This window comes from Mycteria americana, chromosome 16 (genome assembly GCF_035582795.1).
Source record: "Mycteria americana isolate JAX WOST 10 ecotype Jacksonville Zoo and Gardens chromosome 16, USCA_MyAme_1.0, whole genome shotgun sequence".
NCBI classification, from domain to species: Eukaryota; Metazoa; Chordata; class Aves; order Ciconiiformes; family Ciconiidae; genus Mycteria; species Mycteria americana.
In genome coordinates, this window is record NC_134380.1 from 2,596,955 (window position 1) to 2,612,458 (window position 15,504).

The 15,504-nt window shown below is 52.6% G+C and overlaps 1 protein-coding gene across 1 annotated transcript in view; it reads left to right on the top strand.

Annotated features, from left to right (window-relative positions):
* Positions 1-15,504, top strand: part of NTN1 (netrin 1) — a 104,701-nt gene that overhangs the window by 38,918 nt on the left and 50,279 nt on the right. The gene's annotated exons all lie outside the window — the stretch shown is intronic.

Below are 15,504 nucleotides of genomic sequence, written 5' to 3' on the forward strand. Positions count from 1 at the left end.
AGTTTCTCACTGCATCCATCAAGCAAAAGAATTCTGTATGAAAAAATAATTGTAAAAAAGTTTCTGGGGCACACGCGCCTGAAAATGAACCACAGCAGGATCAGAGGTTTGGCTCAGAGTAACCTCCAAGACTCAAAAGCAGAGGCCACATTAAAATAGAGGAGTCCTCACTCCCAGCCGGTTGCTGTAACTGGAGGAAATGCAGTTTCCTTAAAAGAAATGCAATCTCCTCTCTGCAACACTTGGGCAAAATTCATGAACTTCAGCTGAAGCCCGGAGCACATCTCCCACCGAGACAGACTCGGTCTAAGTCTAGCAGAGCAGCTGGAACTGCAGAAAAGTGGGGATCGCTTCAAAAAAGGAAGAAAAAAAATCCCAGGATGAAGGGATTAGGCCTGTCACCCTGCTCTCCACATCGTTAATCTTCCAGCCCAGGGCAAGAGGTTTTTCCAACCCCTGCCTGCAGCAGTAAGATGTCACCCCAGGTGTGACCCGAGAAGCAGCCACATCACGTGGCACTGTCACGCTGCAGCCACTCTCTCGCCACGGGAGCTAAGCCTGGCTCTCCGCACCATTAGCATGACATGGTCCCTGGCACGGGGCTAGCCTGGACCAGCTTTCCCCGAGTTTCCAGCCGCAACACGGGGTTGTACATCCACAGACCCTTCCCACAGGGCACTAGTGATGGACAGGAGGGAGGACAGTCTGGACACGAGCTGAGAAGTGTCCCTGGCAGGTTAGATTTAAGCTATAGGCATAACTTCAGGGTATTTTTGGATGGGAATATGTTCATGGCTGGCTTCAGGATTTGTGGGGACGTGGCTCAATTCCTGCCCGTGCCCAGGCTGCCCCATGTCCATGTAAGCACCCAGTCATGCTCCCTCCTTGCTGTCACTGCAGGGATGGTCATGAACCAGGCTCAGATCCGGGACAGAATGAAGTGGCCCATCCCTTGGCTCGATTGGCACAAGCCCATCTCAGAGCATCCTCTTCACCAGCGCCAGTGTTGCCGCTCTGCCCCGCGGTTTCCCGGGGATGTCCACACATCTGCAGGCCTCGTTTGAAATGATCCAGATCTGCAGACGGTGCCAGGGGCAGTCTGAGCTGTGGAGCTAATTGCCCATGATAAGCTAATTAAAGGGTTCTGATAAAATCAGCCTGGCAGGCGCAGGAGCTGCGGTGTCTCCCAGGGCAAGGGAGAAGGTGGCTGCTGGGACACCCGGGGCTCCATTAGACCCCCTGCACCAACCCTCCTCCTTCCCCCCTGCCCTCAAGAGGTTGTCAACACCTTTGCTTGGGCCTGGACTGTCTCGTTGTCATTGCTCAGTCCCTTCTCTGCCCTGGGGTGGTTTTTGGCAGTGACCCTGGGGTTACAAATGTGAGTGCTGGATGCTGGCAAAGGCTTCATAGAGACAACCCAGTGGAGAGCAGGGAGCTTGGAAAATCCAGGTGATGTGGCATTAGGAAAGGGGGGACCCCACTATCCTTCTTCCACCCCCAGGGAACCCACTGCCAGGCACGTCTATTCCTCAAGTCTTGGCTAAAATGAAAAGCAAAGAGTTTCCACAGCCAAAAGCAGCCTTTGCTGCCCTGAAGCACGTGCAGCTTTATGTGTTCAGGCGTTCATGTCAAGCGCTTCTCCAAAGACCTGCCCAGTTGCCGTGAATGCTGTCATGTCCGGGGATTAACCATCCTCTTCAAACAGTTCTGGTCTTTCCTGGCCCCCCTGCCTGGGTGAAAGGAGCAGTGAGGGCCAGGCTGGCCAAGGCAGTGTCCCAGGGCTGTGACATGCATGGGAGGTTCACCCCAGCAGAAAAGCTGGGAAATCCCTGTGTTTGACTAGCTTTGATCTGGATTAAATCCCTCAGAGAGAAACAGAAGAACAGCCTCAGGAAGGCTGGGGCTGTGTGTTTTGACTTTACGCCATCAAAGTTTGCCCTAAACGACCCTTAAAAGCGTGCAGGTAGCCGCAGGCTCTGGGCTGGGCAGCGAAGCGCTGCTACATTTCCAGGTGCATCATCCTTGCCCGCGGGGGGCTGTAGGGCCAGATTTGGTGGCTTTGCTTCAGGACTGAGTAGATGGCTGCCTGCTTCATCCTTGGTGATCCTGGGTCAGTGGGATCACTCCCAGCCCCACACCACCTCAGGGCTGGGCTGAGCTGGGCAGAGCTGGGAGCTGAGCATCCTTCATGGGATGTCTTCTGGTGCTGGCAGAGTGTGTCCATACCCACCCATTCCCTTTGTCCTGCACCACCAAGCATTTTTGCCATCCGTGCCCTCAGGACTATGCTCAAGCACTGGCTTAAGGTAGAGGACACTTGGCTTGAAGTCCCTGCCCTACATTGCCCAATAGGTCCCATGACCCCAAAGATACTTGTATTTCTAGCTCATCAATTCTTTCTATAATGGGCCTAACACCTCTACGATCCCACACTATAACCTTTCCATGTCTTGGTTTCGCCATTTATAAAAGTTGATAATAGCTGCCTGTGAGGATGAGCACGCACAGACCATGACACTCCTTGAGACATTGGCATCTAAGGAGCACCAGGGCTGCTGAATGATCAGGTAATAGCCCATCACTTACAGCAGCCCAGACCCGTCCCTGGGGTGAGCTTTCAGCCGGTGCAGACTATCACTGGTCAGCTGCGAAGCAGTCGAAAGGAAAAATAACATATCCCATGGCAATCAGAGGGAAAGTGAGAAGGTGAAATACCGTGTTCCAGACGGACATGTGTGTGGGACACCCGAGCTGACAGCTGTTCCCTTGCAGAGGGTGGGATATGACCTTTTAATATTCACAGGTGCTGGGGTCTTGACGTTAAACATTACAGGACAGTGCAGGATGGTCCCCTTCACGTGTGGGATTGCAGTGCTGCCTTCCACAGAGACCTCCGCAGCGGACAGAGGATGCCGTGCTAATCCGTGTCGATGGCCTGCCCTCCTCAACCTACTCGAGGCCAGGCAGCGATCAACATTTTCGCACAGAGCCTGTTACAGAAAACCATTAACAGTAGCACTGCTCCCCTGATAAGGCAGGATAAGCCTGTCAGCTTTTGATAAAACCCCAATCTCCAGGAAAACAAAATACACCAGTGCCTTGCAGGGGAGTCCCGGGACTGCCCACACCGGCTGGCGAGCACCGAGCAGAAAGCCGCCGTCCCACAGCAGTGGGGGTAGAAGGGCAGACAAGCTTGTTCCAACACCTCCGTGAAATACTTTCATGTCCTTGGCGATGATAACGCTGATTGGGAGGTCAGGCACATAAGCCAGAGTTTTCCTTCTTTCTCAGATCCCCCGATAACACCCCAGCGATAAGATAGCTCTGTTTACCCAGGCTCAGCCGGGGCCACAAAGGAGAGCTTTGTCCACAGCCCCGAAGGTGCGAATGTCGCTGAGCGAACGCAGGCGTCCCCAGCTCTTTACACCTGCATGGCGTTTCGAAAGCCAGCCCAGAGCTGGTATGGGGTCCAGGTTGATGTGGGATGGGCGGTGGATGTTTGCCCCACCAACCGCTGGGATTTGTGTTTAGGACTGTGTGGTTGCAGCATTAGCTCAGGTTTTGGAAGACTTGGAAGCAGAATTAAAATCCATCTCTCTGGAGGTTTCCCAGCTAGAGCTGAATTTTTGTAACTCATCTAACGTCTTTCTGCAGACCCAGACAATTCTGGCTCCTGTTACCCAGCCTTTCCCACAACAAAACCCTCCCAGGGTTCCTCTGAGGCACGTGCCCACTTACAGAAAGGGAAACTGAGGCACGGCGGTGTTGGCCAGGATTACACTGGGCTCAATAGCAGAGCCATGGCAGGACCTTCTCTGCATCTGGTGGGGTTCGTTTGTGTGCCAGAGCACAGGGAAGGGGATGGTGCAGCTGTGTTTGTCACCGGCTGTGGTGGCCCAGGGAAGTGTATGCCCATGCACTGGCAGAATGTGCCTTGGGAGAGGCAGTGGTGGGCAGGAGTGGGCTTGGAAAAGGGGAGAGCTGACTCTGCTGGTTGCCTTGGCATCGACACCTATGGAATTTTGGGGTGTTTGTAGAGCAGGGACAAGGACAGAGCAGAGGGAACAAACATATGCCAGTGATTGGCTTCCCACCTTCCTCCAGCCATGCATGGAGAGATGGATGGCCCCTGTTTCCGTAGCCACTGTAGGACTGATTGAACGGGGATTAATTTGCAGCAATCTACTGCATTTTATTAGCATAACAGGGAGGCAATGTGTTGGTGCCTAGCTCCAGGGTCCTGAAATTATGTTTCCCGTGTACACACCTGCCTCAAGCAGAGCACTTTGCAGATTTCCAGGGGCTCGGGCCCTTTTCAGGGTTGTTTGCTGGTGAACCGAACTAGCCCAAATTGATTAGGGAACCTCATTGCCAGAAAAACAGAGAGAGACCCACCATGCAGGGAAGATCAAGATTTATTTTGGACCAGTGGTACTTGATCTCTGCTTTTGAAGAGATCTCTGCTTTGGTTCTTCACTGCACAACAGCTGATGCAAGAAATTGGTCCTATGAAGCACTCATCTATTTTGAAATGCATTAATTAATATAATAGGGTTGGAAAATATTTTCAAAAAATGGGTGACTCTCAATCTCAGCTCCTGCAGCTTAGAGTGGCTCAAGGCTTTGGTCTCTTATCTGGACCTGCGTGTCCTTTTCGACAGAGCCAGGGCTTTGCAGTTGGGGATGGCATGGGCAGAGATGAGTTTTTCTGCCCCTCCTGGCTTGGCCTCCGGGCTGGGAAGGAGCGCTGTGCTGGGGAGCATCTCCTTGCCAGGGAAAGAGCTTGCCGAGCAAAAGTGGCCGAGACCAGGCTGTGTTGCATGGAGGGGAAACAGCCCGCATGGCCAGCCCTCCACGGCAGCACAGACACTCGGCCCTGCTCCGCTGGGTGGAAATGAATGCGCTGAGCTGCCAACTGCTCCCCTGAGCCAGCTCGGCCTCGGAGAGAAACCAAAACCCTTCCCGAGAGCCGTCATCTGTCAAGCTTGTGTTACTGTCTGGCACATCAAGCGGCCAAGCTGAGGTTTGTAATTCATGGGGAAGGGGAGGAGGCCGTGGCGAGCGCTCCCGAAGCCATCCCGTGCTCCATCTCCCAGTGCAAGGCAGGGGCTGCAGCAGCATCTGCAGGCACAGGCAGGACCATCTCCCAGACAGGCCCACAATGTGGGACAAATGGAGGGCACCATCCCCTTGCAGAGTCCCTCTCCCTGGGGCTTTTGTCCACGCTGTAACACAGCAGCTCCGCGGGTCACTCGTGGGAGCTTCCTGCAGGGTAGCATCCTTTCCTGGCTCCGAGAAAGATGCTGTCTTCTGGGCAGGGCCCCCTTTTCCTTGCTGGCACGGGGGTACGGAGGTCTGGGGGTGTGTAAATACACAGATGCAGCCACTGGCACTGCCTGGGGTGACGAGGTGATGCAACCCTGGCAGAGAGGAGGGAAGGCAGCATCAAACCGATGGCGGGGGAAGGACAAAAGGGTCACTCAAAGGAGAAGGCGCTGCTGACTCAGCCTCCAAAGGGAAATCCTGTGAGCGCTGGTCTTCAGAGAGGTGCATCTGGTACAGCGGCACAGGGATCCGGACTCCGTGTCACCTCGGAGGGGACGCCACTGGGTTTGGGGAGAGATGACCGGCCACGGGTTATGCACGGCTTCGTGACGGGCTCTGGTGGCAGCCCGTAGCTCCCAGCCGCAGGGTCCCTTCGGTAGCGGATCTGGCTGGGGCCAGTTTAACAATTCCCCTGGCCCTGCTCCAGACAAGATTGGGAAATGATCTAGGGTTATAAAAACACAACACGTTCCTGAACATGCTTTGTTTGTTTTTAAACTTGAGCCCAGCACAGCCCGACCTCACAGGCGGTTGAATTAGCACAACTGGAGAGGCAGTGACTGGGCACATGAGTGGCATCATTTTAAGCTGGGTCTGCCCTAGAGGAATCACAGCCTGAGCTAGTTTAAAAATGCTTTGCATTGCTTTCACCCCTCGGCTGTTGGGGAACCATGGCCAAGTTTTCTGGCTCCTTGGGGCAGTGATGGAAGCAGAGCTAAGGCTGTTTGTATCCCTGGTCCTTTTAGGCTGAGCAGTTTTAATACAGATTTTAAAATCTTTTGACTCTTTGCTGGGTTGGTTGCATTATCAGGCCTTTTGCATTTTGAGTAACCTTTGCTCTGAATGTGCAAATTCTTTCAATATCAGTTTCTGCTGGGACATTAACGCTCAAGTGGCTGATATACTCCTGCATCAGAAATGTAGGATAACTTACAGGAAAGTGTCTTGGGCTGGGGCAGTGATGGCCTGTGCACCGGCTGTGCTGGCTCCTGCCCCTTGGTCTGGGCTGCAGCATCACTTTGAGCGCTCAGATGCCCGTCACCATGCGCCCTCCTTTTGAGCTGCGGGGCTCTGGTTTTACAGAAACACAAAAGTATTGATGAGACCAAGCACTTGAGGACTGGGATGCTGATTTTAGCACCTTGAAAAGCATCCAGTCAACCTGCAGCAGTTCGTAACTGCTCGTTGAGGTTAGCAGACTGGACAGGTAGGAGGTAAGCACCATGGCATGGGGTAGAGAGGGGAGAAAGGTCTTCTTGCAAAGTACCACAACCCCCGCAGCGGTCAGAGGAAAGCTGCTGCTGAGATCTGTACCAGATAAGAGGGAAACCACAAGGCCAGAGCCTAAGTGGATAAATTGTTCCCAAGTGGATTCCCCTCGGACTCTAAATATACATCGACACTTAACAAGCACCTCGCAGCTCGGCTTGGGTGGGCATAGCGAGGGCTGGTGGCTGTGTGCTTTCTCTGACAACCTGTTGGTTGTCGGGTGAGCTCTCCCATTAGCTCCTGCCTTCGGATGGCATCTGGATGAATTACAGGATGCAAACAATTCATTTCAAAGTATTTACAACCTCAGGAGGCTGGATTTGGATGGTGCAATTAAAAAAAGCAAGCTGATGACAGTCTGGTATCATCTCCCAGATTGAAATAAAGAGTTCACTTCTTGACTTTTCCTTTCTTAGGACTTAAGGACTTTTCCTTAAAAATAAATTAAATAAGCTCTTTCCAGGCTGAAGCTTATCTGCAAACTTCCTGCACAATACTTGATTTGCAGATAAAATCTCCTGGTCAAATTCCACAGCTACAGAAGAAAAGGGAGCTTTTACTACATCACCTAGAATGTACCTGCGAGAGCCATTGCTTCACTGGCCGTGCTGGGACCTGAATGTGGGTGCAATGTGCTGGCAGTTTCAGTGCAGGACAGGAGAACCTGGCACACGCTCTGCCCGTGTCCTTCCCAGCCACAGGTCAGCCCCAAGGTGAGGTCCACCTGGAGCTCTCATCCCACCTCTCTGAGATGATTCCTCCAGTCCTTGTTGAGGCAGACTCTTGACGTAGACTACGAGGCTGAAGCCCTCATCTCCAGACAGCTTTCAGAGGTGCTCTAGATGGAAGAAGACTCCGCTCTAGTCTCTGTTGAAGAGCAGCTGATGTCCCCTCCCAGCACACTCGCTGGAGGAAGAAAGGGCAATTTGCAGCCCATTTCCAGGCACTTTGAGTACAACCGTGTGTGCTGCACCAGGGCTAGGCTTGATTTATGATTTGCATCCTGAATTGAGTAAGACTGCTTTTGTCTTGGGATAAAACGCCTTGGGTGAGAGGCTGCCACAAATGTCAACATTTCAGTGCAACACAACAGGCCCACAGGTTTCTCATCCATCCTCATTGCCTGTTGATAGACAGTCAGCTGCCTGGTGGCTTTGAAGGAGCCATCACAGGTCACTGGAGATGTCCCCGAGGGTTCAAGGCAGGAATACACAAATCAGCGGGACCTCGCTGGCTGCGAGCAGCTGTTTGCCACGTGTGCCGGCTAGCAATGGGGAGATCGCCACTGCTCAGAGATTATTAAAATCTGGCTCATAATCTGAACATCTCATAGCTGTAAATCTCCCAGGAATAAGTCTTGCTCTTGCTCCTCTGATGCTTCCTGCGGGGCCAGAAATACCATGTGGACAGCCAGGAAGTACCTAGTGAGATTTCGGTGCTCCAGTCCAGTCTGGAACTAGTAAATGTGGAGGCAGTTATGAAAATATCTCCCTCCCTGAAATTAATAAAAACATATATCAGACCACAGTCAGACAGGTTCACGTCACAGGTTAAGTCAAGAGCAGTGTCTGTCTCTGTTGGAACCAGCTCCCATTGTATGAGCGACTGGAGGGACAGACAAGCAAGTGCCTGGTTTGCAGCAGCTGCTGGGTGGTCTCCAAAGGGATCTTGTGCTATTGGGAAGAGCTTTGGTCTCACAACACTGGAGAAAAGTTGATAATTGTGAGTGTCGACAAAGTAATCCTCAGTTACTGATCTGATGGGACTTGTTCTTTTCGCTTTTGGGTTTGATCTATGAGCAGCTCTGGACTTTCTCCCTGTATCTGTTCTCAAAACCACATGCCAGAGACCACATACTGGTTGTTGGCTTTGCCAAGCTGTCTGCTGCCCAGTTTTGACGGCCAGTATTTCAGCTGGCTACGGGTGCTGGTGGACAACTGATTTATCATGGACGTGCCTGGTTTACCTCTACTGTCTGCTGGGGTGAGGGCAATCCCCAAAACACATTCATGGATTGAATCCGTCAAGCTCTGCTGTTTAGCATTTTCTTCTCTACTCCCTAGCACCTGCTGAAAGTTCACCCTTCCTGCTGATGGGCCTCCCGATGACCATCGCTGCTGGGGAGGTCTGATGTATGGAGGTGAATCTCCTACTGAAGGCACTGCGGGTTGGCACTGCCACGCTCAGCACCCGAGAGCCCACCAGCAGGACAAGCATCTACCGCCCTGTCTCTACAGGCTTGGTTTTGAGCTTGCTTTGGCCACTGAAAATAAGATCTTCAGGGAATTTAGCTGCAAAACTCCATCAACTTCAACCGAACGTGTCCCCCATTTTTCAGTGACTTAGAAGCTCAGCCAAGCTTGAGCAGTTCTTCTTAGAGACAGCAAAGGACACATCCCTACCAGGGAGCAATATTTTTCTTTTGAAGCCTTGGCTTCAAATATAAGGGCAATAGATTTTCTTTAAGGAAAGAAATCCCCAAATTTGTTAACATTGGCACAACACTATATTTTTCACTAGCCTTGTTTCTCATTAGCAGCTGAATCATTTTAGCAGGAACTTTTCCAGAAATTCAGCCTGAGTCAGACACCCAGTCTCAAACATTTCAGCCCAAACAGTGAATTTGGCATTTTTTTACGTAAAAGAAACCGAAGGTCTTATCATTGGAAATCTCAGGCAGGCGTAAATATTGCTGTTACCAACTTGGGCTTTGGTATTGCAAAGTGTTGTTACGCTTTGCAGAACCAACGTTGACAGGGGGACATCTCCAGGGCCTCCCAGTCCCTGGAGCACGTAGGGGTTTGGGAACTGGGCAAAGTGGGAAGTAAAGGGCACTTGGGGTGTGCAGCATCCCCAGGGAGGTCCTGGGTCACTCTGATGCCATCTTGTCTAGAGCTTTTCTGCAGAATTGCCATTCCTCAGGTTTTTCATGCATGGAAAAGTCTTCTGTTCCCCAACCCCTTTTTGTGCCACCGGGAAGATTTTCTCTGCGTTTTCCTCCCCAGGACCATCTCTCTTGCTTCAACCTACATTTGCAATTTGGCCTTTCCTTGCTCTCAGGGGTGCCTCTCGTGGGTGGAGAGGGGTGAGAGGCATTTGGCCTTGTGGGAAGCAGGTCAGAGTGTGAGGGGCTGCCCAAAAAGCCTTCAGCCCCAGCAGTGGGGGTCTCTGGGATGCATCAGCGAGGATGGGGCTTTCCTTCCCCCACCACCAGTGCACGCTTGCTTTTGCTGCAAGCCAGGTTTGTGGCTCCGGTTTCATGGGCGATGCCAACCATAGCTGCATATTTTGTGGTGCGTCCGCACACTTTCCTCTGTCTTTTTACTTTGACTGTCAGGAAAACCTGGGGCCTGGCGCAGACCATGCGTCTCCCCTTCGCAGCCACAACCCCCGATGGATTTCCCCTTCGGTGGATTAGCTCGAGCAAACCAAACCAATTTCCGATCCTCCTCCTTACTCAGACTTAACAGCACATGCAAATGAATTTTCCTGAGCAAATGGTTTTATTTAGTGTCGGCCAACTGGGTCTGTGGTGAGTGGCACCAAGCCACGCGGGAGGGCGCAGGGCTGCCTGCCCTGCGAGGAGAGCTGGATCCGGCCACTCAGTCCCGACGGCTCCAAGTTCCGGGCCACGCTCAGCGGCTGTACTGTGCAGGACTTCACTGCTGCCATGGCCAGCGTTCATCCATGCTTTGCCATTTTGCTGCAGCAAGCATGGACAGAAACCCCCTCCCCTGCTCGGGCAGCATCCATGCCCCCCAGGGGACATCCCTGAAGGGCCACACCACCCAGGATCACTCACCGGGCACAGCCCCAGCAGCCCAAAGCACCACAGCCCGTGCTGGACCAGAGGGGTCTGGCAGCATGCAGCGGTGTGGAGCTCGTCCACCAGCTCCAGATTCATGCCAAGCTGCTCCAAAACCTGAAACCAGCCGGCAGCAGGCTTGAAGGGATGCGATGCTGTAGGGGACCAGGGTCACCCTCCTGCTGTCTCCACAGGGGCTTTCTCTTTACCTCCCAGTCCAGCAAGCAGACAGGTCTCGGCTGGCTCTGGCTGCTCCATCTCCGTTGTCCCCTCTCTTTGATTTAAGGGTGGCTGTTTCCTTGGCCAATACGGCCCTCAGAAATAATATCCTTGAAGATATCTCCAGGGGTCCCCTGGAAGCAAAGCCCACGAGATGGGCACGGGCAGGGTGCCCCTCTTAGCAGCCGGGACGATGCACACGAGGCTTGCTCCTGCAGAAGAGAAATAATGGCTCAGGCTGAGCTAGCAATTTTCTGGCAAAAAAACTTATCTGGGAAAAGAACAATTTTAAGGAGACTGAGACTATTCATAAATTCAAGTCAAATTTAGAGATTACTTTCAGCCCCTGGCTTCTTCTATCCTCCCCTTTCCCTTCCCCCCTCCCCTGAATTATTGTTTGCAAAAATTAAAACAAAATGTTTTGGGGTTTTCGTTTGTTTAAAAAGCAACTTGCATTTTGAAAATTGCCAAAATATAAGTTTTGGAAGGGTGGGGTCTTTTGAAAGGGCAGCATTGTCATTGCTGAATGAAAACCGCAGAGAGGAATGCATCCTGGGAGATTAAGGGCGCTGGGACGCGGGGCCCGGGGGACACGGCAGCAGCACAAAAGACCACAACCACAGCTCCCACCACACAGCTCCAGCCTGCGCCTCCCATTCACGTATCTCCTTTCATTCTCCCAAATGGAAAATCCTGCCCACCTTGACCTTCTTCAACGGATTCAATTGACCAAGTCACTGTTTTTAATGCGGAGATGCTTCTGCTGTAGTTTCTTCACCCGGCTCCAAACCACAGCTTTCCTCTTTTCCGCTCCAACCTTCTTCAGGTTTCTGAACATCTGCATTTAAGTGATATCTGGTTATTCATATCGGAGCCTGGCGGCCCAGGTAGAGACTGTTTGATGAAGCTCTGTACATCTGTGCGCAATAAAGTCAGCGAACAAAAGGCTTGTGAGGTCTTTGGCAAAATAAGAGAAAGAAGAGAGCAGGAGACAGCAGCACTGAGCTTAGTCGAGGAACTGGAGCCAAAACCTTTCATCAGAGAGGTCTCAGAACCTGGCACATGTTTTGCCCATAGCTAGGTCTGCCCTGGGTCTGCAGCCCGTGCAGGGGTGTCTTCTCCACCAGGTGAAAAGCAAAGCATGGGAGGTGATTTGGGAGGTGGTTTTTATTACAGCCAGCAAAGGCGTTCATAGAAAGAAAAGATGGGTTGCTAAAGAGCCACTTACTGTGGCAGGGAAATTCAAACCAAGAAGCGCTGACTGGAAATTAAAGCCAGGCCAACTCATGTTAGGAACGAGGCAAAATGCTTTAGCACAGCAGGGGATTAACCAGCGGGTCGAGGGAGAGGGTGGGCGGGAGCCGCGTTTCCTGAGCGCCTCTGTCCAGGGAAAATGCGGCCAGACGAGCCGCACGCCCTGCTCACGGCACCCAGGGACCACGCACAGATTCGGAGCTGGGATCCAAAAGCATCGTGACCCGCTGTTGGGTCCCTGTTGATCCTAACGGCTGGGTCCCAGCGATAGCGGTGTGCCCAGGCTCTGCCCACACTCAGCATCTCCAGGCCCCCGCTGCCAGTTTTCTCTGAGGCTGTAGCACCAGCGTGATGGATCCCATCACAACGTGTCCCAGTCTCGTCCCCAGCAAGGACTTTCTGATGCCTAGATGGGTCATTTATTTCATTGCCCTAATTCTTCCGTCCCTATGCGCTATTGTCAGGAAAAAATAGGATGGCTATTTTCCTTCAGTCAGACCAAGCCTCTCCCATTGGGCATCTGCAAACACATCAGGCTACAGATGGAGCTGCCAGCTAGGCCTGGCTGGTGGCCAGTGGTGCACAGCACTGGCCACTCAGGACCCAGGCACTGAGGGTGAGCACAGGAGACAGTAATTTCAATTAAAACCACTCTCCTTGGGTCAGTATGGCCCCTTCTGTCTGCACAAACAGGTGGATCAGGAGGGAGTGGATGATGGAAAAGCACCCGTGTGCATGGGGTTAGGAGGCAATCGGTGCCCAGCGGATGTCCTCGGTGCCCTGGGAGTGCAGGTGGAAGCAGGGGACAGAGCCAAGGCTAAGCTGACGGAGCCAAAAAAAGCTGAGAAATCACGGTGGAGGGGTGGCCGTCACTCCCTGGCTGCCTGTGGTGCTTGCTGGGAGCTTGTAGGGAGGCCAAGTGCAGGGACACTGGGCATGGAGAGGGGCTTGACCAGTCCACACCTTCTCCCAGCTCACTCACTCCCTCCTGGGAGGGTTTATACCCCAAGGCATACACAAACTTTAGGTCGTTTGCTCTGGATGAGGACAGGGATGGCTGTTTCGGGGAGCTCCGTGCAGCTTTTTGTGAGGTTCAGCTTCTTCCCTTCTCCAGACACTGGATTTTCCCATCCCTGGAAGATCAACGTAAAATTGATCCCGGGAGCAGGGCTGCGAGCAGCTCTGCACACTCTACTTATTCATCCACATTCCCGCACAGCTCTGCCCTGGTGGGACCAGCTGAAATATTTGCAAAGATCTTGAGAAAATCCCAGGAGATCTGCTTTCCTGGCTTTGCAAAAACATTTCTGCTTATCAAGCAACCCAAAGAAATGTGAAGATTTTCACTCACTCTTTGGGTGGGCTCAGCTTTGAATTTTAAAAAGGGCTTTTCCAATGCAATCTTGCAAAATACTCGAGTACCAAGTCCAGCTCTCCTAAAATACAAGTTTTAGGAGGAGGTGAGCTTTCATGGTCTTTGGAAAACATGCATTTCTGCCAGCTTCAAGGAAGAGCTAGGTCTTCTGTGGGGCCATGCCACCCCCTGGAGAAATGGCTCCTCATGTTGGTCAACAGGGACTAAATCCTGTGATTTGTGACACCAAATGCAGAGCTGCTAGTGAGTCTTAAGGCTTTGAATGATGGAGACGTGCCTGCACGGTCACAGGCTACAGCAGGGCTGACAAACCCTCAGACTGAGGGACTTGAATCTTTTTTTCCTCTGCTTGAGCTGAGTCCTGAGGCCATGCTCTTGATACAGGTGTTGCCTGGGTGGTTAGCTATGGCCAAGAGGACATCCTTCATGTTGCAGCCCTGGTGCACCTCTCAGCCAGTCCATGCCTGGGGGAAGGCTCTGCCCTGGGCAGAGGAACCAGCCCTCAGCCCTGTGCCTCCTGCACACCCGGGAAAAGGGTTTAATCTCAACATCTCGGTCGCCTCTCTGTAAAACATGGATTGGGACTTTAAAAATGTCACCTCCTTCCTGAAAGCCTAGCCCATGCGTTCTGCAGGGCAAGAATCACCTCGAATCCCCTATTCGTACCGTGCTGACTGTGGCGAAGCCATGGTGCTGGCAGGGGCTGCTTGGCACGCTGCGAGACAAGGAGATACCATAGCTGAGCGGCTGCTGGGGCGCTGGCAGCAAAGCACAAAGTGCTTTTCCTGACATTAAGATGGAAGGGGAAAAACCTACAAGGGGGGACGCAGAAAGCGCCCCGTGGGTGCTCCAGCACTTCTTTTAGATGCAAACAGGCTGTTTAAGTGCACTTGCAGCGTCAGCAAATGTGTCTGTGGGACCGGCCAGGTCTAAAAAGCAGCAATTCCCTCTGCGTGCAGGAGCTGTGTCTCTGGTCTCCTTGATGGTCGTCTCCTGTTTTGGGAGATGCCAAATGCACCCGCAGGCTGGTGGGCTCATCTAAGGAGAGGCAAACCGCAGTTCAAAGTCGTGACCCCTCTCGGTGTCAGGAATCTCACTTTCTCACGGCTGGCAAACCGCTGTCGGGCCACTCTTCTCACCATTAGCACGTTGGTGGCTGCTTCTCCTGCACTGCCAGCGTTTGGTGGGGACGTGAGGTTGGGCCTCACCATGTCAGCCAGAGGAATTCAGGTTGCAAAGCACGGAGAGAACAGTCTCCATCCCGCTGGTCGGACGTGTCCGCAGGGTTTTGCTCTCCCCTCTGCTTTCACATTGTGAGTTAGCTGGGGATTGTTCCTGATAAATAATCCGGAACTGCACTGTAATTTTCTGGGCTGAAATTTGATAATTAAGCAAATATAGCATGTCTTTGTCTTGGGCAAGCACCATAAGGTAAACAGGAAGGAATGAGGGATTAAGATGTCTCTGCTCTAAAGGAAGGTGACAAGCCCAGAGCCGTGACACCTTCATGCCGAGCCGAGAGGCCCAGCTGTGGGTTGGCATTGCACAGATGCATTGTTCGGGGGTGAAGAGCAAATAAAAGCAAAGGGAAAAGAAAACAAGCTATAAAATTCTCAGCAAAGCACAGAGCCTCAGCAACTGCCTCTTGATGTTCCTGTGACAGCTCTGGGGAGAGGCAGGCGAGGGGTCGAGCTTTTGAAGTCCTTAAGTTGTCCTTTGCAAAGGCTCCCTGTTAAAATAGTCCCTGTGTTGACATTAGGCTGCATATGGTGGAGAAATTGGACATCTCCCGGCAGGTTCAGTCACAGCCCATGCAATCAAAGCAGAGGGGGACGTTTTGGTATTTGACTAACGGGGTGTCAGCCCGGCCCTGTCCCAGCGGTGGGATGAGAGATGCGGAGGGAGAAGTGAGGTTTTATCGACACGTTCAGGGCTGCAGACGTGTAACAGAGCCTTGTGCTATGGGTACCAAGCACAGGGAGGAAAGCCGGGGAAGAAGCTAGCTAGGAAGGTCTTGAAATGATATTTGAAGCTCAAACACACATGTGTCGGGACTGGTGAGAGTGGGAATACTGGGAAGGCTGGGCAGGTGGTGGTGGAAACCCCCTTTCCCCCGGGGGCAGACAGAGGGGGCTCCTGGGGTGTTGGGAAGCAGGGCGTTTTGCAGCATTTGGGGGGGGGGGGGGGGGGCTTTGTATCGAGCAGTAGCACGATAGGAAGCACCACAATGTGAGAGCAGATGAGAAGGGAGACAAGC